The sequence below is a fragment of the Alosa pseudoharengus genome, unplaced genomic scaffold, assembly GCF_046254945.1.
Source record: "Alosa pseudoharengus isolate Yale_2024_CS ecotype anadromous, Long Island Sound unplaced genomic scaffold, YU_APseudo_1.1 YU_APseudo_1.1_scf_4, whole genome shotgun sequence".
In the NCBI taxonomy this organism is placed as follows: domain Eukaryota; kingdom Metazoa; phylum Chordata; class Actinopteri; order Clupeiformes; family Clupeidae; genus Alosa; species Alosa pseudoharengus.
Window position 1 is genome coordinate 4,632,784 of NW_027468774.1, and position 23,577 is coordinate 4,656,360.

A 23,577-nucleotide genomic window follows, 5' to 3' on the forward strand; every position below is an offset into this window, starting at 1 on the left:
ATGATAGTAGGCTATTTATTTTCTGCAGGCTACAATAAACACTTTTTCAACTTTTGCAATATTACGCACTTGGCTACTGAACGCAAATCAGCAGGAGAGAGAATGCACGTAGCCTACAGTACGCAGCGTGTAGTGCAATGTGTGCTATTTGGTTACCAACTAACACTGTTAGCCAATTCACTAACTCAAGACTTCAGTGCCATCATATACAAAAAATTTTTATATAACAAATACAGAAAGGATGGAGGCAGCAAAAGTAAAGGAGTAATTTCAGATGGGGCAAGAACAAGGTGAATTTGTATGCTTGTCAAAACGTAGTCCTACCCTGCATTAGAGGAGCTGATCATCATACCAAGCACACTCGCTGTTTAAAGTCATACATCACGGTAAACTAAAACTAAGATAAAGGTAAATGTTACAAAGGTGGCAAAATGAATATACTTGTCAGGGTAGGCGGATAGGATCCAAATGCAAGACTCTTCCAGGCCGAGGTACAGACAAAAAAAACACTTTATTAGCAACTACAAACTACTTACATACATTCGGGGCTTCAACAAGACAAACAGAGAGACGATCCGACAGGGAACAAAGAAACAGGAGGGTAGAAATACACAGAGCAATTAACAAGAGAGACAGAGGACTGGACGAAACCAACGAGACAAAAACAGGGAACAGGTGAAGAGGCAGAAAAGGAGGGAAAACTAACGAGACAGGAAGCATGACCAAATAAGGAGATGGGGCGGAGACAAGACAGGTGACAGGCAGGTAAACACAAAGCACATGGGAAACAGGCAAGACAAACACAGGACACAAAATGGCCACCAGGGTGGCACAAACTCAGAAGTCCGGGCCAGATCCTGACAGTACCCCCCCCTCAACGGACGCCTCCCGGCGTCCCCAGAAAAGTCGAACCAGGGTGGGCGGAGGGGGCCTGGACGGAGGGACCGGTCCGATAGACCGTAAACACTGGGCAGACTCAGACGGGGCAGACTCAGACGGGGCAGACTCAGACGGGGCAGACTCAGAGGGCTTGGGCAGGGAACAAGCAGACGGGACCGACTCAGGCAAGGCAGGGACAGACTCAGGCAGGGACAGACTCAGGCAGGGACAGACTCAGGCAGGGACAGACTCAGACTCTGAGGGGGCAGACTCTGAGGGGGCAGACTCGGACAGGGCAGACTCGGACAGGGCAGACTCGGAGGGCTTGGGCAGGGAACAAGCAGACAAAGACAGGACAGACTCAGACGGGAGGACAGACTCAGACGGGACGACAGACTCAGACGGGACGACAGACTCAGACGGGACGACAGACTCAGACGGGACGACAGACTCAGACGGGACGACAGACTCAGACGGGACGACAGACTCAGACGGGACGACAGACTCAGACGGGACGACAGACTCAGACGGGACGACAGACTCAGACGGGACGACAGACTCAGACGGGACGACAGACTCAGACACAACAGGGGCAGGGGAAGGGACAGGAACAAAGACAGTGACAGGGACAGTGACTGGGATGGTGACTGGGACGGTAACTGGAATGGTGACTGGGACGGTAACTGGAATGGTGACTAGGATGGTGACTGGGACAGAGACACAGACAGAGACAGAGACGGGGATGGTGACTGGAACAGAGACGGGAACAGAGATGGGAACGGTGACGGGAACGGTAACTGGCACGGTGACGGGGATGGTGACGGGCACAAAGACAGGCACAGTGACTGGGACAGGGACAGACCACTCAGGATAGACAGGAACGAAGGGCTCGGGCAGAGGCGGGGCCGGAAAGTCAGAGGTGGGCGGAACCGACTCGGGCAGAGGCGGGGCCGGAAAGTCAGAGGGAGGCGGATCCGGCTCGGGCAGAGGCGGGGCTAGACAGACAGGCAGAGGCTGGGTTGCCGGCATGGCGTCGGGAGACGCGGCTGCAGGCGTGGCGTCGGGAGACGCGGCTGCAGGCGACTGGGCTGCAGGCGTGGCGTCGGGAGACGTGGCTGCAGGCGTGGCGTCGGGCGACTGGGCTGCAGGCGTGGCGTCGGGCGACTGGGCTGCAGGCGTGGCTGCAGGCGTGGCGTCGGGCGACTGGGCTGCAGGCGTGGCGTCGGGAGACGCGGCTGCAGGCGTGGCTGCAGGCGTGGCGTCGGACGACTGGGCTGCAGGCGTGGCGTCGGGAGACGCGGCTGCAGGCGACTGGGCTGCAGGCGTGGCGTCGGGAGACGTGGCTGCAGGCGTGGCGTCGGGCGACTGGGCTGCAGGCGTGGCGTCGGGCGACTGGGCTGCAGGCGTGGCTGCAGGCGTGGCGTCGGGCGACTGGGCTGCAGGCGTGGCTGCAGGCGTGGCGTCGGACGACTGGGCTGCAGGCGTGGCGTCGGGCGACTGGGCTGCAGGCGTGGCTGCAGGCGTGGCGTCGGGCGACTGGGCTGCAGGCGTGGCTGCAGGCGTGGCGTCGGGCGACGGGGCTGCAGGCGTGGCTGCAGGCGTGGCGTCGGGCGACTGGGCTGCGGGCACAGGAGCGGACTCGGCTGCGGGCACAGGAGCGGACTCGGCTGCGGGCACAGGAGCGGACTCGGCTGCGGGCACAGGAGCGGACTTGGCTGCGGGCACAGGAGCGGACTCGGCTGCGGGCACAGGAGCTGCAGGAGCAGGCGCCTCTGGGCTGGGCGCAGGAGCAGGCGCCTCTGGGCTGGGCGCAGGAGGCATGGTGTCAGAGGACCGGGTTGGACGACGCTTGGCACGTCTCCTCCTGGAGTTAGCCTGAGGGACCTGAATGAGTTCAGGGGGGAACTGGAACTCGTCAGGCTGAGGCTCTGGACCTGAGGTGACCGGCTGCAGGCGCAGCACGCCCACCCTAAGCCCCTGGCAATGAGCTGGAGGGGCAGGGTCAGGTGGGAGACTAGCAGCCTCACTGGAGGGAGCAAGGAGCGCCTGCAGGCTTCTCCTCAAGCCAGTGGTCTGAGCCAGTAACTTGGCTGCCGCTGGAAGTGCCGCCAGCCAAGATTTGGAGGAGAGATTCTTCTCCATTAGGGTCACGGCTGCCAGCTTTCTCTCCAACGACGTGTTGCCATGTAGGACTGCATTTAAGCTCTCAAACAAGTAGGCCATCTGCTGAGGTTCCTCCCAGGGCGGTTCAGGGTCTGCTGGGTCCATTATTGGTCGGATCGTTCTGTCAGGGTAGGCGGATAGGATCCAAATGCAAGACTCTTCCAGGCCGAGGTACAGACAAAAAAAACACTTTATTAGCAACTACAAACTACTTACATACATTCGGGGCTTCAACAAGACAAACAGAGAGACGATCCGACAGGGAACAAAGAAACAGGAGGGTAGAAATACACAGAGCAATTAACAAGAGAGACAGAGGACTGGACGAAACCAACGAGACAAAAACAGGGAACAGGTGAAGAGGCAGAAAAGGAGGGAAAACTAACGAGACAGGAAGCATGACCAAATAAGGAGATGGGGCGGAGACAAGACAGGTGACAGGCAGGTAAACACAAAGCACATGGGAAACAGGCAAGACAAACACAGGACACAAAATGGCCACCAGGGTGGCACAAACTCAGAAGTCCGGGCCAGATCCTGACAATACTAGGCTATGAATCGTTCGTTCATTTAAAAAAAAAAAATGGGGGGGGGGTTACAAATTTATTCAAAATAATCCCCCCCTCTGGTTTTTACACAAATCGCACCCTGGGTGTAGGCTAACTTACCTCTCACTATGGAAAGGAGGATGGTGCTAGGCTAAGTTAGTCAAAATCTTCCAAAAGGGTCACACTACTCATTAATAAGGCATGCTAATGATATTGTAGCTGTTTTTTTCTTTAATCGTGGAGACATCTTTTTCATGCATTTTATGAAGTAGAACTTTTTCATTAGAGGGGGAATAGCTAGTGCTATGAAGCTTAGGCTACATGATTGATATGCCTTGGTTTATGCGATAGATTTAGATTTTTTGAATTATTCGTGTTTGACAGAGCATTCAAGTTCATTTCATGGTAGTGTTTGTGTAGAAAAGACTATGGACTTTTAGTTTGATAACTAGTTTTCCCTGGTTAGTTAATGCATTTCCTGAGTTTAGCCTAATGACTCTTATTTTGACATCGCTAGTTTCAGGATATGACATCACGCTTTCCTCCATCTTTGTGTAGTTCAGATGCCATGATTCAGTTATACCTGACTTCAGAAAGTTTCCCCCTTTCATCTGAATTAATCCTTGTGTTTGTGTGCATAAATGACCAACGTAACGGCTCCCACACACAGCTGCGTTCCATCAATGCATGCCAGTGGGTGTTCCCGACGGTAGCTATGCAAATGACTTGAAGTAAAACCGTAATGTGATTGGTTGGTGCCGTCCGTAGATTGGCTTGATTGGCCGGTGCCGTCTGTCGGTGCAGCAACAGCTGAACTCCTCAACGCGAGCGGCGGGAGAAACGCGACGCGACGGACCCACAATTCAGTTCGGCAACGGATCACGTGAGCCCATGTAAAGTGAATGGAATGCGTCTCCAGCAACGCGAAGCACACAGCTGTGTGTGGGAGCCTTAAGTGACTGAATATTGCAGTTCAGATAAAGTTAAGTTAGTATTGATGCATATTTGGTATATTTGTGAGTAATCCTGTAGTTATTTGGTAGATTGTGTCGAACCTGCCTAGATCACATGCTGCCAATGTAAATCCAGTTCATCTACCTCAGTTATGTGTATTAATGATTGGAGTAGTGCTTAGTGTGGTGTGAAGAGATTAGTAACGCCACAGACAGCATCTGATTTATTTCTGTTGTGTTTACACTGTAAAAAATAACTTGTTATTTTTACGGTAAAATACTGGCAGCTGTGGTTGCCAAAACTCTACCGTTAAACTACGGTAAAACATTTCCTTATTTTACGGCAAAAAAATGTATTGATATTGTTGATTGCCCGGTTAAATAATGTGCTTTTTACAGTATTTTACCATAAAAAAAAAAAAAAAAATTTTTTAAAAAAACATTGTTTAACCTGAAAATGTACATGGAAATTTGTTATTTTTAATGGTAAAACATTTTTTTAAAAGTAAAAACTTACTTTTACTTATACGGTAAAATACTGAATTAATCCAGATACTACCGTTAAAAAAACATTACTTAATATGGATATTTTACAGTGGGAAAAAAACTATTAAAATTTGTTTTACATAAAAAAAAAACCCCACAAAAACCAAACGTAGAATATTGAAACTATTTATTATTCAGTAAGCATAGTTTTAAACTTACAAACTGTAACAATGTGTCAGGAAACCTCTATGTTTTATTTTAGACCATTTAAGTCTACTGTTAGTAACAAATCTTACCACAATGTGGTATTAGTGCACATATAGTGTATCATTTTCATATTATCAAAATAAAATCATCCATAAAAGGAAGCAAAAGTGTCAAATCTTGCAACATAAATGACATCCACCAATCATGGATTGAAAACCTATGGGACTTCTGTATGTAACTTTAAAGTGAATTATTTGTTTATTTATATGAATTGTACACCTCCAGTTAAGCAATTTTAATCTAAAGACATACATGGAACTATCAGGTTTGCCTTGACTTGGTTAAAGTACAAAAAACAGTTCAATAAACTAGAACATGTACAAACTGTACCAGACAATTTTCTTCCAAATAACACAACAGCCAGAGGCGTATCAAGCTTTTTAAAAGTGTGAGGGTTGTGGGATAGGAAAATGAAACAATCTGGCCAAATTATAAATAACTCCCTACAGGGACGTTGTAAGTATTTTCTGAGAGGGGTGCGGACTATATTGGTGTCCGGGAGTTTCTCCCCCGAAAAAAATGTGAGATTCTGATTGTATGTGTGGCTCATGTGACATGTAGGCCTACATGATCTACCTGCTATCACTTCACTATTTGACACTACCCTACATGGAGACATATCTCATATTATAAATCAAGAAATCATTTCAGAAATTATGTTTTGTGCATGTGGGTTAGCAGGCTACAATAAATTGCCTCACAGAAAACAGCCTAATTTCGAGGTATCACTAATACCTATTAAATAAATGTAAAGGACTCAGAATAGTGACAGAACTGTAAGCTCAAATTCAAAAACGTTTGAAGTTCACCCAAACATATGCAAAGGGAATATAAATACATTGTGTTGCATATAGCCAATTTAATTAATGTCAATTTAAAGATTATGATTAGCAGTTTCTATGGTTTTTCCATTGATAGTTACAGGAAGCCACGTTGTTGTTTAAACTATTGTTGCTTCTTGCCCACGTTACCTCCAGATTCACTTACTGCAGGACGCACACATTGCATGAGCGCTCATAAGCGTTCAATTTGAGTTCTATGCTGGAAATCTTAGTTCTCAGATGTAGAACTCAAATTTGTCTTGACGCCGCCGTTTGTAAGATCAAAATAAGATGTTTTACATGGAACGCGATCGTATTTAAGACAATAAGATCTCCAGTAGATGTAGCACTACGACACATATGACAGTGAAATGCCGCCGACGTTTGTAAGATCAGGTCAAATAAGACGTTCTAAATGCAACGCGATGTAATTAAGCTGATCTTTTCCAAGCGTCTTGGAGACATATGTGTGCTGACTGGGATATGTCTATATAGTTAATGACACCAAATTTATACGTTTTGATTGGGGAAACTTTTAGCCTAGTTACTTTTTGTTTACAGTCGGCGGTTCCAATTCAATCTTGCTGCAAATCAGACGTGTGAAGCACTGGGCATAAATTTCGCGGCTACGTGTACCATTAGGTGAATTGTTGAGGAGGCCCATAGTTTGAGAAAAGCTGCAGATCATAGACAGAGAAAGCATAATGCTCCGAGAACAGTAGCTAAAGGTCTCGGTGCGCGCACCCCACCCCCGTTTTCACTTTGACTCCCTGCATTTCTACATTGTGACAAAAACTGTCAGTCAGACAGTGAATTTTGGTTTACTAAATTAGCATAATGCGATAACAATTATCCTTTAAATTCTACCTGAAATCTGCTCACTGCAGACGTTATAATGCCGACCCAAGCAGCCACACCCTTGTAAGACGCACACTTTGAATTTGATCAGAGCGGCTCTGGTTCTTCACTGGCTAACTTGATGTGATTGGCTGGATGACCGTTCAATCAAATCAGCAGACCTATTTGTGTCTCTCTGTGTGTGCGTTATGGTAGATATGGTTCCAACTCTGTACGGGAGCGTCTATTTTACTTTCATTTTAATCTGACAAAAAGTGTGGGGGATAGACTCGTGTTCCAGCAAAAGTGTGTACGTTCTAACACCCACATCCCCCACGCTTCCTACGCGCCTGACAACAGCTGTGGCAAGGTCTGAGATCAGAGTGAAGACTCTGGGATTGACGGAGTACACTTTTTTCTTCCTCTTCCACTCGACTTTCGTGCCTTTCTCAGGATTGATTGAAAAGAAGCACCTTTATGAAAGAAAGAGAATAACCTCAGGATGGATATCACATGGCTTGCATTTTGTGATACTCTAAAAAGAAATAATTTTTACCTTTGGAGGAACTCCAGTGTAGACCGTAGTTCCACTGTGTTGTGTATGTTAAAGCAGTAGTAACTGCCAAACATCAGGGAGATTGCAGATGTGAAGGAAGTGATGTGGTTGTTGACAATCTCTCTGTCGATGCTCAACATAAATGTCTCAGCAGCAAAACAGGAGGACCCTTATAATAAACATGAATAAAAATAAACAATTTTAACAAAGGATGAATCATACAACCTATTGAACTTATAGGACTTATTATCAGGTAAAATGTTAGCCAGCTACAAATGAGAGTTAGTATACCGGTAGAGAAAGCAGGTTTAGTTCAGGTTACTTACCACACACAATAAGGCAGGGTGTTGGTGGCACATTCTCCATCTGGACGTCCTCAGCAAGGCTGGTCTTCTCGATGTAATGTAACAGATGCTCCTCCTTCTCATCAAAATGAGCCAGTAAAAGAAGCACCATCTTCTGAGCAACCAGTGGACTGACCCCTTTCATTTTGAATCTTGAGAAGAACATCCAGAACTTTTTTGTGTCTATGTGCATCAACATGTTTGAAGAAGTTTAAGAGGCGTGCCCCCTTTTTGTCCACATTGGCAAGAAAGGACTCAGTTAAACTCACACCAGTCAGTTCCTGGAAATGTACTGCCAAGCCAACTTCCTTGAACAAAAATGGCCATTCCTGCCTTAATTTCTGGATGCTTGAGCCATTGTTGATCTCTTTACGCTGTGTGAAATAGGTGGACTTGATTAATTCTTTCACATCATCTAAATTGTAGTTCATGTCTACAGACATCTTCATGTTTTCTTTTTTTTCTAGCTGACTCTCCTCAGTCTCTGGGAGTGGCAGATATTTGGGCATCCAGTTGATACAGCCATATGTGTCTTGAACAGTAGCTCTTTGTTCAGCAGATATTTCATCTGTGTCATCATCTGATACTGTTTTGCGTTTTTGTATCTTTGGTGTGTCAGGTCGTTTGACATTTTCAACTCTTGACTGGAGCTGCTTTACCAGAGAATGATGTCCAAGTCCAATAACATCACCATCAATCACATCTTGGAGAGATTTTGGATACCTGGCCACCATCATTTTTGCTATCTCTGTGGTGTTCTGTTTGGTTGGATTCTTACAAATCTTCATCATCTCAGAGACCACGATCCTTACCATTTCTCGTCGTAGTCACGCACTTGGCCTTTTCTGTCTTTCCAAACTCTGTACCAACTCTTCAGGAAGCTTCTGCCATGGTATTTGAAAATTGTATACCCAGTTTGGCGCAAGTGCATAACACCTTCCTGACGATGATGATGTAGCTGTGGATGACGTTGGCGCAAGTGGATGACACCTTCCTGATGATGTAGCTGTGGATGATGGTGGTGAGGCCGTGACTGAGGAGGGAGAGGAAAGGAGAGACACTGGAGAGGAACATGCAGGGGATGTTGGAGTGAATGAGTCTGCAAAAGTACAACAAAAAGACATTTTAAATTATTAAACCAAAAACTATTAAAGGACAATTCCGGCGCAAAATTAACCTAGGGGTTAATAACACATGTGTACCGAGTTCATCCTTTCTGTGGGATATGTTTTCATGCTAATCGAACGTGAGCAGTTTTACCACAAACCGCTAATAAGCGTTTAATGCTGGTCTTCGGGGCACACGCAAAGTAAGAAGAAATCGCTATTTCTATACCACTAACAAGGCTCAAAATATCACCACACTTCCACAGTAGCATAATGAGGGGCCCCACATGTAAACCGAAGCATTGAGAACTTTGTAAGTATACAGACTGTTTATGAAAAAGATAGTTTAGAAACAGTACCGTTCATGTATACAGGCTGGCGCCATCTTGGGAAAACAGTCACGTGAAAATTCAGCTCACGTTGCACGACTGGAGCAACGCAAGCTGAACTGTCATGTGACTGTTTTCCCAAGATGGTGCCCGCTTAGTTCTCAATGCTTCGGTTTACATGTAGGGCCCCTCATTATGCTACCGTGGAAGTGTGGTGCTATTTTGAGCCTTGTTAGTGGTATAGAAATAGCGATTTCTTTTTACTTTGCGTGTGCCCCGAAGACCAGCATTAAACGCTTATTAGCGGTTTGTGGTAAAACTGGTTACGTTCGATTAGCATGAAAACATATCCCAGAGAACGGACGAACTCGGTACACATGTGTTATTAACCCCTAGGTTCATTTTGCGCCGGAATTGTCCTTTAAACTAAAGGACACTCTAACGGAATTGTCCTTTAAACTCAATGTTTTTGTACTCTGTAACAGATAGCATATTGATAAATGTGTAAATAGAGCAGCAACATATCAGAAATTATTATATATATTAAAAAAATATGTAAGTGCTTGCTATAAGAGAAGTGTGCAATGTTGTGGCAATGTTTTATGTTTTACACTCACGGTTTGGGGCCCAGGCAGCAACTAATCTTCTGGCTTGTATGGGCTTTAATACTGGCAGCAAGTCTCCCTCGGTAATGTACTGTAAATCATCTGTCGTTACTGCACCAAGTGCCTTCAAAGTATCTTCAACTGACCCGACAACTTCATCAGGAAGTTCAGGAAGCACTGCTGTTACAGCATTGCGTATCCTCTGTGATTCAGCCATATCTGTTAAAACACACAAGAGAAACAGTTTAGCATCTGGCCTTATGATTCAGTCTGACAAGAGACTGTGCTTCAGTGGGACAATCTGGAATCCATTGTTCATGTACAGTAATATGATAAGGGCCACATGTCAATCAGTTCACTAACATATTTGCACTCTAATCTTCCACTGCTGTTTTTTACAGAGTACATGTGATAGTGTGAAAGAAATTCCCCATCATACACTCTCATCAGAAAATGAAGTGCACAATCATCTTTAATGAGAATGAGAATGATTTCACCAAACTCCACTGAAGCATCATTCTTTGTGACAACAAATTGTCCCTTCCTGCAAATTATCCCATTATACTGCACATCAACAGGAATTTGTGTATTTCTTTCAGTGAAGCCAAATTCTCGGATTGTGTCTTTAACTTGCTGACTGTAAAGCTCTGAGTAAAATGGTGAGCCATCTTTAATTTCCAGGGTTGGAGGACTCACTGACCCAGCAGAAAGAAAGACCTGAAACATCTGATGTCTCTCTGAAAGAGTCAAACACAGATTTTTGAAATTCTTAAGATGTCTTGTACATCTTTTCAAATAACTATGTTTGCTCTCAAAACGCATAGTCCATAGACGCATAAGTGGGCCAAATTTTAGGATCAATCCTGGATAATGCCGCAAATAATGGTGTTTAGGTCTCAAATTGATATCTGGAAATAGTGCCTTCCGGTTTTCCAAATATTCTTGAATGAGAATATCCAGGTAAGCGACCTGAGCCTTGGAAATTTGCTGAGCACAAATCAGGTCAACAATGTCCTTAAGCTGCAAAATTAACTGCCAGACATTATCTTGGGGGTTTGTCACCAATTATCAGAGGCAGCAGTTTCAAGAAGTTCCAATTTTGGACAGCATGTCCACTCAGTTTCAGAATTTGAGGACTTACCTCACAAGGTTTGGAGCAAGCGTCTGTTGCTTTATATTTGAACTGCTTGATTCTCCTGTTCAAAATTGTGCACGTGAACCATTTCTTCTTTTTGATGAAATACTTGAGGAAGAGAGCAACATCATATGAGAGGACACCCTCGAAAATATCATGACCAAGACAGGGGGGCATGCCAGGTGAACAAAAAAAGTTTTGCAGAGAATTAAATACTGACCTAAACTTTATCCCTTGAACTTGTGGAGTATCCTCTCTCTCCAGCTGTTCAATGGCAGATCTGTAATTTTCTGGAGTCCGCTGCAGTCCACAGATGTTAGGATCAGCACCCTGAAATTCAGTTCGAGAAATCAAACAATATCTGCAGAAATACTGAGATGAACTGAAATTTTCTGTGAAACCACCAATGGTGTGAGAGCCCAGGTTGTCTCCAACAATGCAATAGAGAACTCCCTTTAAAACAAGTTCATCTCTCATTGTTATCCCATTTACCTCCAGTTCTTTTAGATCAGTAAGCAGTTCAGAAAAAAACCTTTGCATGGCCAAAGTCCTTAAAATCCTTCTCTCTACACAACAAAACCAACTGCATGTGGTCAACATTTGATCGTGCATGGGGTGGCATGTTAAGTAGAGAGAAGTACACAGCCAAAACCTTGTGCTTCTTTTTAGCAGAGCCCAACGGGTTCACAACTTCGAATGCATCCTGGTATAAAACCATCTTCAGACAACCTGGATTTTCCTGAAAAAATGTGTTCGACATGAACAGTTTACCATCACAACAGTCAGAGAGAACATCTGTTTTGGAAACATTAAAATGATCGACTGACATAAGGCCCTGCCAAAAACCGGACTCCTGCATACTTTCTAAGGTTTTTAGCACAGGAACATAATGGGCAAACCTCTCTGTCCTGTTCTCATCTCTGCCCAACAACATTTTTTTGGGTTCCACATATTTGAACATCTCTTTAAAGCACTGAGTTCGTGATTAAGCAGTTCTCATAGGCCCCTTGTGGTAAGCTGTAAACAGGTCAGATTGTTTAATTGCATCACTGATTTTTACAATGTCATCATCTGAAACTGACATATCTTTTAGAAGCAAATTTATTTGATTCAATGTATAGGTCTGTCCTAACTCATGTATATTTTGTATTTCCTCAACAATGTTTTGAATGGTAGACACTGGAAGGAGATGCTGTCCCTGTAGTTTCATGTAAAACATACACATATTTCTCAGATACAGGTCACTGAAATTAGACTCATCCCCTACAGTGTCTTCAGCATCAGGCACACTAGCAGGTTCCTGTATTGTATCAGTAGGACTGTCACATTGTGTATCGTGGACTGACGTACAAATCACATTTTCTGACCAATGTCTGTGTTTTCTGGACATGTGAGAGGTAAAAGACGATTTTCCTGTGAACACACTCTTGCATCCTCTCACTGGGCAAGCTACCTGACGCCCTTCTGTGATGTGTTCCTTTAAGTGAGCAATCAACGGTTTGGTTCCCTCACACTGGCGGTCACAAAGTGAGACGGTGCATTTTAATGGCGCTAAGGTCACATCCTGAATAACGTTAACGGTTGGTGTTCTGTTGTGGTGGTGATAGAAGTGCGACTTTAGAGCAGTGTAGCCTGAAAACACTTGCTTACAGCTTGTACCAACACATTTAAAAATAATTCTGGGTTCATAATAGTCAAACCGGGTAAATGAAACAATTGCGTGTCTGTCGTCCTAAACACATCTAAATATGTATTGCATGTTTCCAGGCTACAGAAAAAGTCTAATGCAGGCAAGTTAGCCGTAAAGCTATCAGGGTATATTAACAATGTTCACACTAGCTGTCTGCAGTGCAAGTTACAACCCTGCACTGTGCAACCCTCTCAATAACCCAGTTCAACTAAAGCCTTGATTTACGAGACTTACCTAGGTAAGTGAACACAATTTCCTCTTCTGGCTGAGGCAAATTCCTAAAAATCCAGACCGCTGATTAAGCTCCTCCGGTGAAGACCGACTCAACCACATCAGTTTGTTGGAAGTTAGGGAAGAGCTGTGCTGGTGCTGACTTGAGCTTGAAGGAAAGGCTCTGGTTAACCGGCGGGAATAATACAGTACGCTGATTGGCCTATTTGAAATTAAGCGCGTTAATGTCAAAAAATGCACAATCCCCAAACTAATCATTATCATGAGTTTAGATGCGTTTAAATTTAGCAGAGCAATCAGATGTTTTTAAAATCATTGAAGTGTTTCTTTCTCATATAAACTGAAAGGGATAAATACCCTACTGCATGCCTAACCACAGATTCATGTTTTAATTTATTTTAGTTAAAAATACATAAAACACATTATTTTATTTATTTATTAAATAAAATTTAAATTGAAAAAGTACACATCAGCAAGGACTTTATTTTATGCTAAATAATGCTGTTAATTTGACAGTAATTACTTTTTTTTTTACTTATTTTACTTTTATTTACTTATATTTACTTTTATGGGTATTTTCCCATTATTTTCTTTATTTTCAAAGAAAAATCCAGTGTTTTCTACATACTACAACCATAAAAATTAAAGTTATGTAATGTTTCTTCATTTATAGCCATTTACTGTATTTACTACGGTGATATACTATTTTACATTTTACGGCCATCGACTGTTGCGATTTGACAGTTTTTTGCCGTAATTTCGAGGATCACGCGAACACATAAACGCAGATCCAAACCTATGTATTGTAAATACTGCAGTTCAATAGAAGAAGTCAACTTTACTCAAACCGCCTTGCGTCATCCTTTCCAACCAAACCCCCCATTCAACATCTTCAGGCCTTAAGTAGTGCTCTGGCCGGCACTCCTTGATTGTGTTCGATGAAAACTGAACGGCGCAACCTAATAGTCTTAATATACAGTCCAACCACCTGCTATCTCCCCTACATTAATGGTCCTTCGAGCCGGATGTACATTGTACTCAATAAAGATGGATATGAAAGATGTTGAATTCCCCGGTGCGCGCCCCCCGACGCCAGACACGCCCTCCTCTCCATTATGAAGATTATGAAGTAGACTACAGGGGGCTTGGTGCTCATTGGCATGAAGAGGAAAATGCACGTAGTCACAGTACTCCTCGTCATCTCCTGAGTCACTCACCTGTTAAGAGCACAGCCTATGACGCAGAGCTAGAAGACATCCAGCATGAGAGGCGTGTGTTAGAGCACATGTTGGAGCAGTCACTGCAGTCCCAGCAGCGCATGTCAGCAGGCCTGGCAGAACTGAAAGCAGTCCGTGCAGACATGCTACAGCTGGTGAATACTGCACGCAGTCTACAACAACCGCACGAGGCACATGGCTATCACCCTACCACAGTGGATGATGATGGAGGATGGCCACCACCACCACTGTGGTTAAGCAACACCGGAGATGTGCCACCTGCGAGTGAGCAGCCCACGGTTGACCGCCTCGACCGATTGATGAGTGAACTGAAGCTATTAAGAAATGAGACACTGGCAGCCAAGCCGAATGTGGCGCCAGTAGCCCAGCCGTTGTCGGCTCCACCAACTAGCCAACCTTTCGGGCCCACCTACCCCAGTAATAGCCACGGCCCTACAGTTACCCAGCGACAGCGCCCTGCATGGTCTAGTTTGCCCCCACCTCCACCGCAGCTCACCTCCACACCATATGGTGTGCCTCTGAACCCCACTGCACTCCACCACGTCCACCACCTCCTCAGGATCTGCCATATGCAACCAGGCAGGCGCCAACCTACTCCAGGCCATCATACCACACCTCCATCGTAGAATCAGCATATCGTGGCCCCCGTGCTACCATACCCAACTTCTCTCATCGAGACCCTGGTGAGTTTACTCACCTCAAGATTGCCCTAGAGAACCTGCTACCTGTTGATAGCACCGAAATGTTTAAGTCTTAGTTGATCACCTGAAGCTAGAGGAGGCCAAACTGATAGCTGATGCCTACATCCACTCCCAGACACAGTTTACTGACACAATGATGGCCCTGAATGAGAAGTTAGGACAGCCTCATCAGTTGACTATTAAGCAGATCGCTGAGGTGATGGACACACCTGACATCAGACGCAGTGGCCTTCGACCAGTTCTCCCTTCAGATACAGTCACTGGTGGGAATGTTGAAGACACTTGGCCCTGATGGTGAGGTGGAGCTCCTATGCGGTACCCACATTGCAAGGCTGCTCAGCAAGCTGCCACCAGAACAGCGAGCTGATTTCCGCAGATGCATGTTCAGCCAGTCTAAGAGGAGTTACACCCTCTACGACCTAGCTCAGTGGCTGAAGCATGAAGCCTGGTGTCAAGACTTCGATGGCCAACTGTCTTCCAGAGGGGTGAAAGCCAAGCCCAGTGCTATGCCTAGCACCAACCCAAAGAAGCCCTCCGTCACTGTGCTGCATGGAACAGACAGTACACCTAGGGAGGTCAAACCTATAAGTGACAGTCAAACCAAGGTCAAGCCAGCACCCTACTGTGCATTCTGCGATAACCGAGAACACCACCTGAGTCAGTGCACGGCCATCAGTAAGCTAAGTAAAGAACAGCTAACTGAGTGGATTAAGACCAACAAGAGATGTTGGCGCTGTGCGCGCTCACACCAGGCGGTGCAGTGCACCTTAAAGAAGACCTGCAACCTGTGTCAAGGTCGCCACCTACAGGCCCTACATGAAGTCAATACAGCAACCCTGAGAGGCCCCACCCAAGCAACAGCGCCACCTCAAGACGGTGGCACAACCTCCACCGAGGTGTTGTACCTCGATCGGCCAGCTGCGGGCAGCAGGGTGCTGCTGAAAGTGGTTCCAGTGTTCCTGTACCATGGCGGCCGCACTCTGGACATCTATGCTGTATTGGACGACGGGTCAGAGAGAACGATGCTGCTGCCAGCTGCCGCTGAGGGATTGGGTCTCCATGGAACTCCTGAATCCTTACCTTTACGTACAATCAGACAGGATGTCCAAACCCTACATGGAGCCAGCGTATCCTTCACCATCGCCTCCAAGGCAAGACCCAAGACCAAGTACCAAATCACCAATGCCTTCACCTCTGCCCGCATCGATCTCGCCGACCATACTTACCCTCTGGAGCAGTTGCAGAGGAAGTATAAGCACCTCTCAGGACTGCCTCTTCAGCCCTTCAAGAAGGTCAAGCCACTCCTGCTCGTAGGCAGTGACTACCCCCACCTGGTGACTCCTACCCAGCCAGTACGACTGGGTCCCCCTGGTGGTCCAGCAGCAGTCCACACCAGGTTGGGCTGGGCCTTGCAGGGCCCCTCCAGTGTTATAAGCCAGCTCTCCAGCCCACAGCACTGCTTCTTCACTTCAGTTCCCCTTCAAGTGACTGAGTTAATGAAGAATGTTGAGAAGCTGTGGCAAGCTGACCTCATACCACTCAGGAATAGCAAAGTGGTGATCCGCTCCAAGCAAGACAACCTTGCCATCAGCCTGCTTGAAGGAAAGACGACCCGTGACGAAGTTGAGGGCATCTCTCGCCTCGCCACCCCCCTGCTGCGGCATAAGGACATGCCACGCCTTCAAGCCACCTCCGATGGAGTCCTGCCAAGCCTTAGAGGAGTCGAGAGACGACTCCAGAGAGATCCTGAGAAGGCCACTGTGTATCGCGCTGAGATCGACAAGTTGATACAGGCAGGGTCTGTTGTGAAGCTTGAGCCATCAGAAGTAACCAGAAGAGAGGAAGTATGGTACATTCCCCAACACCTAGTTAGCCACAATGGCAAACACCGGCTTGTATTCAACTGCTCGTTCCGGTATCGAGGTCAGAGCCTCAACGAATACCTCCTACCTGGGCCTACTCTCGGAGCATCTCTGCTGGGAGTCCTCCTCAGATTTCGGGAGCATGAAGTGGCTGTGAGTGGAGACATAAAGGGCATGTTCCACCAAGTTCGCCTGCTACCCGAGGACCGGCCTCTCCTGCGCTTTGTGTGGCGTAACCTACAGCAACACGAACCTCCTGCAGTGTACGAGTGGCAAGTGCTGCCATTTGGCACAACTTGCAGCCCGTGCTGTGCTGTGTTCGCCCTGCAGCACCACACAAGAGAGAACACCCAGCCTGGAGATGAGGTGAGAACTTCAGTAGAGCGATGCTTCTATGTGGACAATTGTCTGCAGTCCCTCCCTACCACCACCGCCGCCAGAGACCTCGTGGACAAGTTGAGAGCGCTCCTGTCCTCAGCTGGCTTTGTACTTCATCAGTGGGCCAGCAACATACCTAAAGTGATCAGCCACCTACCTGAGGACCTCCGATCCACCAACGCTGACCTCTGGTTGGCACACGAGAAGACGGACAGTCCCGAATCGACCTTAGGTCTCAGCTGGCAGTTCTCCACTGACGTCCTGGGATATAAATGTCACCCTATCCAGTATGAGGAGCCCACAATGCGCAACATCTACAAGGTGCTCGCCAGTCAGTACGACCCCTTGGGCTTCATCCTGCCCTATACCACCAGAGCCAAGATGCTAGTGAGATGCCTTTGGGACAAGATGCTAGTGAGATGCCTTTGGGACAAGCAGAGAGGCTGGGATGACCCCCAGTTGCCCCCACATCTCCTCAAGCAGTGGAGAGACTGGGAAGGAGAGCTGCAGTTTCTCCCCCTAGTCCGCTTCAGTCGTCCATACCTACCCAAGGGCACAGCTGCTTCCGTAAGCGAGAGAGAGCTTCACATCTTCTGTGATGCTTCGGAGCTGGCCTACGGAGCGGTAGCGTACCTCAGGATGGTCGACAGCGACGGCATACCACACCTGGCCTTTGTCATGGCTCGATCCAGAGTGGCCTCCAGACGTTTACAGTCCATGCCGAGGTTGGAGCTGTGTGGTGCCCTCACCGGAGCTCAGCTCTCCAAGCTGCTAAGCGATGAGCTCACCCTGGACATCAAGCAAACCATGATGTGGACGGACTCCACAACCGTGCTGGCGTGGCTGAGATCGGAATCCTGCCGATTTAAAGTCTTCGTCGGCACCCGTGTCGCTGAAATTCAAGATCTCACTCAGCAGCATACATGGAGGTATGTCAACTCTGCCCAGAATCCTGCCGACGATATTACTCGCGGCAAGAGACTGCAGGACCTAGCCCAACCCAACCGATGGAGCCAAGGCCCTCCTTTCCTCCTCCTACCTCGTGACCAGTGGCCAGAGGAGCCTCCAGGCGCCTTGGGAGATCCTCCAGACCCTGCAGAGCTTCGCAAAGAGACCTTCTGTGGTGCCACCTCCACAGCTATGCGTCAAGCCGACTCAGAGCTGAACCAGTACAACACCTGGAGGGAGCTGCTGCAGGCCACAGCCCTGGAGCTTCATGGGGCGGCTGCTGAGGATGGATGCGCTAGTGCAGAGGATTACCGCCATGCAGAGACCCACCTTCTCCGAAGGGTCCAGCAAGACTGCTTCCCCGACGAGCTTCGTCTCCTTAAAGCGAAGAAACCAGTCCTACAGAGCAGCCGTCTCTGTAACCTCTCTCCGGAGCTCGACGAAAGCAGCAACCTCATCAGAGTTGGTGGCCGACTCCGCCGGTCAGAGGACCTGGACTACACCAGTCTACACCCGGTGGTGTTAGACCCCTCACATCCAGTGACCCGCCTGCTTATTCAGGACTTCGATAGTCGCTTGAAACACCCCGGGCCAGAGCGCGTCTTTGCAGAGATCCGACGCTCCTACTGGATTCTGCGAGGCCGAGAGGCAGTACGTCGCTTCCAGAAAACGTGTACCGACTGCTGCCGCTGGAAGGCGAAGCCTTCTGTCCCTCAAATGGCTGATCTGCCCTTAGCCCGCCTACGCCTGTTTAAACCTGCCTTCCACTCGACAGGCGTAGACTGCTTCGGGCCGTTGGAAGTCAAGGTGGGAAGGTGTCTGGAGAAGAGGTGGGGGATCATATTTAAATGTCTAATCGTCCGAGCGGTTTACCTTGACCTACTTAACTCCATCGATGCCGACTCCTTTCTCATGGCCCTAAGAAGGTTTATTGCCCGTAGAGGGGCCCCTGCTGAGCTCTATTCAGACCAGGGGACCAACTTCAAAGCCGGTGACAAAGAGCTACGAGAGGCATTCGCAGCCATGTCACCTGATCTCCAGTCCCTCCTGGCACCCTACAGAATCAACTTCCACTTCAACCCTCCCGCTGCTCCACACTTCGGAGGAGTGTGGGAGCGAGAGATTCGCTCAGTGAAGAGTGCCTTGTACACCACTGTAGGCACTCAACCCCTTCAGGAGGAGGTCCTTCGCACTGTCCTCATTGAAGTGGAGGCGATCCTGAACTCCAAACCGTTGGGGTACGTTCCCTCCGACGTCAGTGACCCAGACCCAGTCACTCCCAACTGCCTGCTGATGGGGCGGCCCGACGGGTCCCTCCCGCAAGTAGTCTACCCCAGAGATGAGCTCCTCAGCCAGCGGAGGTGGAAGCACGCTCAGGTGCTGACAGACCACTTCTGGGCTCGCTTCATCAGACTGTACTTACCTGGGCTGCAGCTCAGACAGAAGTGGCAGTCTTCCTCGGCCGACGTCACAGAAGGCTCTGTGGCAATGATCGTGGACCCCCAGCTCCCTAGGGCCATGTGGCCTATTGGGCGCATCGTCAAGATCCACTCCAGCCCTGATGGTCACATCCGGTCCACGGATGTGAAGGTCAGAGACCGCACCTACACCCGACCTGTCGCCCGGCTGGTGATTCTGCCAGCCCTTCCAGTCGGGGAAGAGAGTCGTCCCACTTGAGGAGCCTTTTCTTTGTTGCAAATGTACCACGTACATTTGGGGGCGGCTGTAGAAAAGACTATGGACTTTTAGTTTGATAAGTAGTTTTCCCTGGTTAGTTAATGCATTTCCTGAGTTTAGCCTAATGACTTATTTTGACATCGCTAGTTTCAGGATATGACATCACGCTTTCCTCCATCTTTGTGTAGTTCAGATGCCATGATTCAGTTATACCTGACTTCAGAAAGTTTTCCCCTTTCATCTGAATTAATCCTTGTGTTTGTGTGCATAAATGACCAACGTAAGTGACTGAATATTGCAGTTTAGATAAAGTTAAGTTAGTATTGATGCATATTTGGTATATTTGTGAGTAATCCTGTAGTTATTTGGTAGATTGTGTCGAACCTGCCTAGATCACATGCTGCCAATGTAAATCCAGTTCATCTACCTCAGTTATAAGGGTGTCACGATTTCGATTTTATTTCGAAATCGATCGAAATTACATCTCAATCTCGAACTTCGAACTTAAAAGTAGAATCGACGATGCAGCCACACCCCCAATGTCACGTCCAGCATGTATGCCAAGAGCACAAACACACATGCACGTGCTGAACTGCAGCGTCAACACTCCTCTAATTTTAGTCTGCAGCCAGTTAAAATATAGGCCTACACATCAACCTACCGAAATCAAAGCCCCTCTTGCTACTTTGAAATCACCGGTGTGGAAGTATTCGTTCATTCACGTCAATTAAAACTAACTTAGCCTACTCAACTTAGCAAGTGAAAAGATGGTCTAATTACAGTCCAAAGTTACTTTAAGGCTTAAAATGCAAATTTATAAGTACATATTCCATGAACACTAACCTTGGGTCCCTTCGGAGTGTTCTGAAACAATCAAATTAACATTCTGTGTTGTTTCATTTTACTATGTTCACGTCTCTGTTTTAGCCTAAAGTTCTGTTTACATTACAACCTCGCGGTTGGAACGGTTTCAAAGCGGTGTCAAAATAAAAGCCCCCCGAAAAAGAAAAGGCCAAAAAGAGTAAATAACATAAGGAATGCATTAATAGTAATATTTAAAAAAGATCGAAAATCGAATCGAATCGTGACTTTAAAATCGAAAATTACATCGAATCGAGGATTTGGAGAATCGTGACACCCCTACTCAGTTATGTGTATTAATGATTGGAATAGTGCTTAGTGTGAAGAGATTAGTAACGCCACAGACAGCATCTGATTTATTGTATTTATTTCTGTTGTGTTTAGGATCACGCGAACACATAAACGCAGATCCAAACCTATGTATTGTAAATACTGCAGTTCAATAGAAGAAGTCAACTTTACTCAAACCGCCTTGCGTCATCCTTTCCAACCAAAACTGCTGTGTATGGGACAGTGCTCTTCCACAGGAAGTTGATTTACACAGCGGCCCCATCTTGTGAAATGGGCTAATTGCATCTCTAGTTGCTTTTATGACTCTATTGCTAAGCTTGCCTAGGCTTCTCTACTCTGTATTAATTGCACCTAAATTCAACGTAAAATGGGCTGCCTTTATTTGCCTCTCATCAATTCCTTAAGACTGCTTGGCCTATTATTGTGAAAATGACATAAGGAAACTTTGATTCTGAATTGACTTTGATTGACACATCACATTTTTTTCTGGCTTTGCAATTTGCGTTGGCTATCGAGTTGCTTAATGCACCTGACTTCTGATGGCTCAGCTATCCTAGGCAACGGCATGACCTCTCTGCAATTGCATCAGTAGAAAAGGACCTGATGAAACCCATGAATAGTTTTATTGTAATATTATGTTAAAAATTGGTGGTAAGCATTGGTTTGATTCTATTGGCCCTTTATGTCTGCAGATTCATTCTCAGGATTAATCCTGAAGGCTCCAAGTGTCAGGCCAAATCCCAAATCAGCCGCCAGACAGGGAAGAAGGTTCAAAGGAAGACGGTCGCCCTCAACCCACTCGTGGCGTCTTTTATTAGAGAGTTGGTGGATTTTGAATGGCTGAATTACTGGTAATTAGGCTAATTCTGCCATATTATGAACTCTGTAACACATCCAGAGGCAGACAGAGTACACAGCTTTATTACTTGAGTAAAAGTACAGATACCCTTTGTTCAATTTTACTCAAGTACAAGAAAAAGTACAACAGTCAGATGTCTACTTAAGTAAAAGTACTGAAGTACTTGTTTTTAAAAGTACTTGAGTATCAAGTCAAGTCAAGTCAAGTCAGTTTTATTTTTAAAGCGCATTTAACATGCACATAGTGCAACCCAAAGCGCTCGATTTCAATATCAAGAGTACAAGAGTAGCCTACATTTTCTAAATATTGCATTACTACTGCCACAGTGCTTACATTTATGTACAGAAACGTCCTACATGGAGTTATGAAAAATGTTAATACCTTGGAGAATGTAAAAGGAATTGAAAGTAAAATCAAGTCATTTTCATCTTGTTACCATGTTGTCAGGAATGGGCAGTATTTCTAATACATGTATTTAAAATACGTATTTCAAATACAAAATACTATTGAAACATTTGAAGCGAAAACTATCATTAAATTGAAATAGTCTGGTGAGGTGGGGCCACAGGTTGGCACATTCCCGGGATGGACCTGCTGCGTCTTCATCCATTGTTTCGTCTCTTATCTAAATCTGACCATGGGGTTGACTTTGGCGGAAAGCTGAAGGTGATTGCTGATAGGCTGTCCCAATCAGTGGCGCCTGCACAATCCAATCATGTTTGAGAGGGAAACAACAAATTAAGGGTTTTCGAGATTTTTTTTTTTCCTTTTTTTTTAGAAGAAGTAACTGGTACTCACGGTTATGGATAGAAATGTAGGGGAGTAAAGAGTACAATATTTACCTCTCAAATGTACTTGAGTAAAGTCATGAGTACTCCCCAAAAATGATAGTCGAGTAAAGTACAGATCCCTTAAAATTGTACTCAAGTAAATGTACTCCGTTACTGTCTGGCTCTGAACACATCACAGGCCTTAAAGGGACATCACATTTTAGGGAAAATAGATTATTTGTCATCTATCCCTTGGTTAGCTAAGAGGATGCATGCCCTGCCCTTCCCCTTGTGTGCAGGACTTGTTGGATTATACCATAAAGACAGTCATGTTGTTTTACAGTTAGTTTGTCTATGGTTGCCATTATATTTGTATTGATGAGGTTTCTTTTAATAAAATTATATTATTTTCACATACATACTGGTTAATGTGTGTTTTTTAATATATAAAATAATATTGTAGGAATAAATGCAGTAGCATTACTGCAAATGATAAAACAGTAGTAGTAAGTACTGTAAATAAAGATACAGTAGTATGTGTACTACTGTAAATTATGATGCAGCAATAGAGCACTACTGTAAATTATGATACAGCAATAGAGCACTACTGTAAATTATGATGCAGCAATAGAGCACTACTGTAAATTATGATGCAGCAATAGAGCACTACTGTAAATTATGATGCAGTAGTGTGCAAAGATACTGTAAATGCAAACAGTAATAGCAGAGACGGTTGATAAAGCGAGACGATTCACAGAAGGGTTCTTCCTGTTCCCCTATGACGTAGGGTTCACTAGCGCCACGCCTTTTTAGGAGACTAGCGAGAGATTCTTTACACTGTGGCCCTATGGAAGAAATCATTTTTTCTCGGATTATGCCCCAGCCCTTAATTATACAGCTCGAGATTGGGCATTTTAATGCATTTTCTGTAATTCACATGTGTTCCTTACATTCTGACATCGACATGGCGTTTTTCAGATGAACAGTTAATGAGAAAAACGACTTTGTTTGCCACTTGTCTGTCTGTTTCTGTAACCCACTG

The 23,577-nt window shown here is 46.0% G+C and overlaps 2 long non-coding RNA genes across 2 annotated transcripts; both read right to left on the minus strand.

The window, feature by feature from the left end:
- Positions 1–7,385: 7,385 nt before the first annotated feature.
- On the minus strand, positions 7,386–8,022 carry LOC143102782 (uncharacterized). The gene is made up of 3 exons (XR_012982651.1): positions 7,837–8,022; positions 7,511–7,679; positions 7,386–7,427 (listed from the first exon to the last, which is right to left on the minus strand). It is a non-coding gene; the product is annotated as an uncharacterized LOC143102782 (long non-coding RNA).
- A 10-nt stretch (positions 8,023–8,032) lies between these two features.
- Positions 8,033–11,351, minus strand: LOC143102781 (uncharacterized). Its single transcript, XR_012982650.1, has 4 exons — positions 11,250–11,351; positions 11,036–11,137; positions 9,907–10,113; positions 8,033–8,953 (listed from the first exon to the last, which is right to left on the minus strand). It is a non-coding gene; the product is annotated as an uncharacterized LOC143102781 (long non-coding RNA).
- Positions 11,352–23,577: the final 12,226 nt, after the last annotated feature.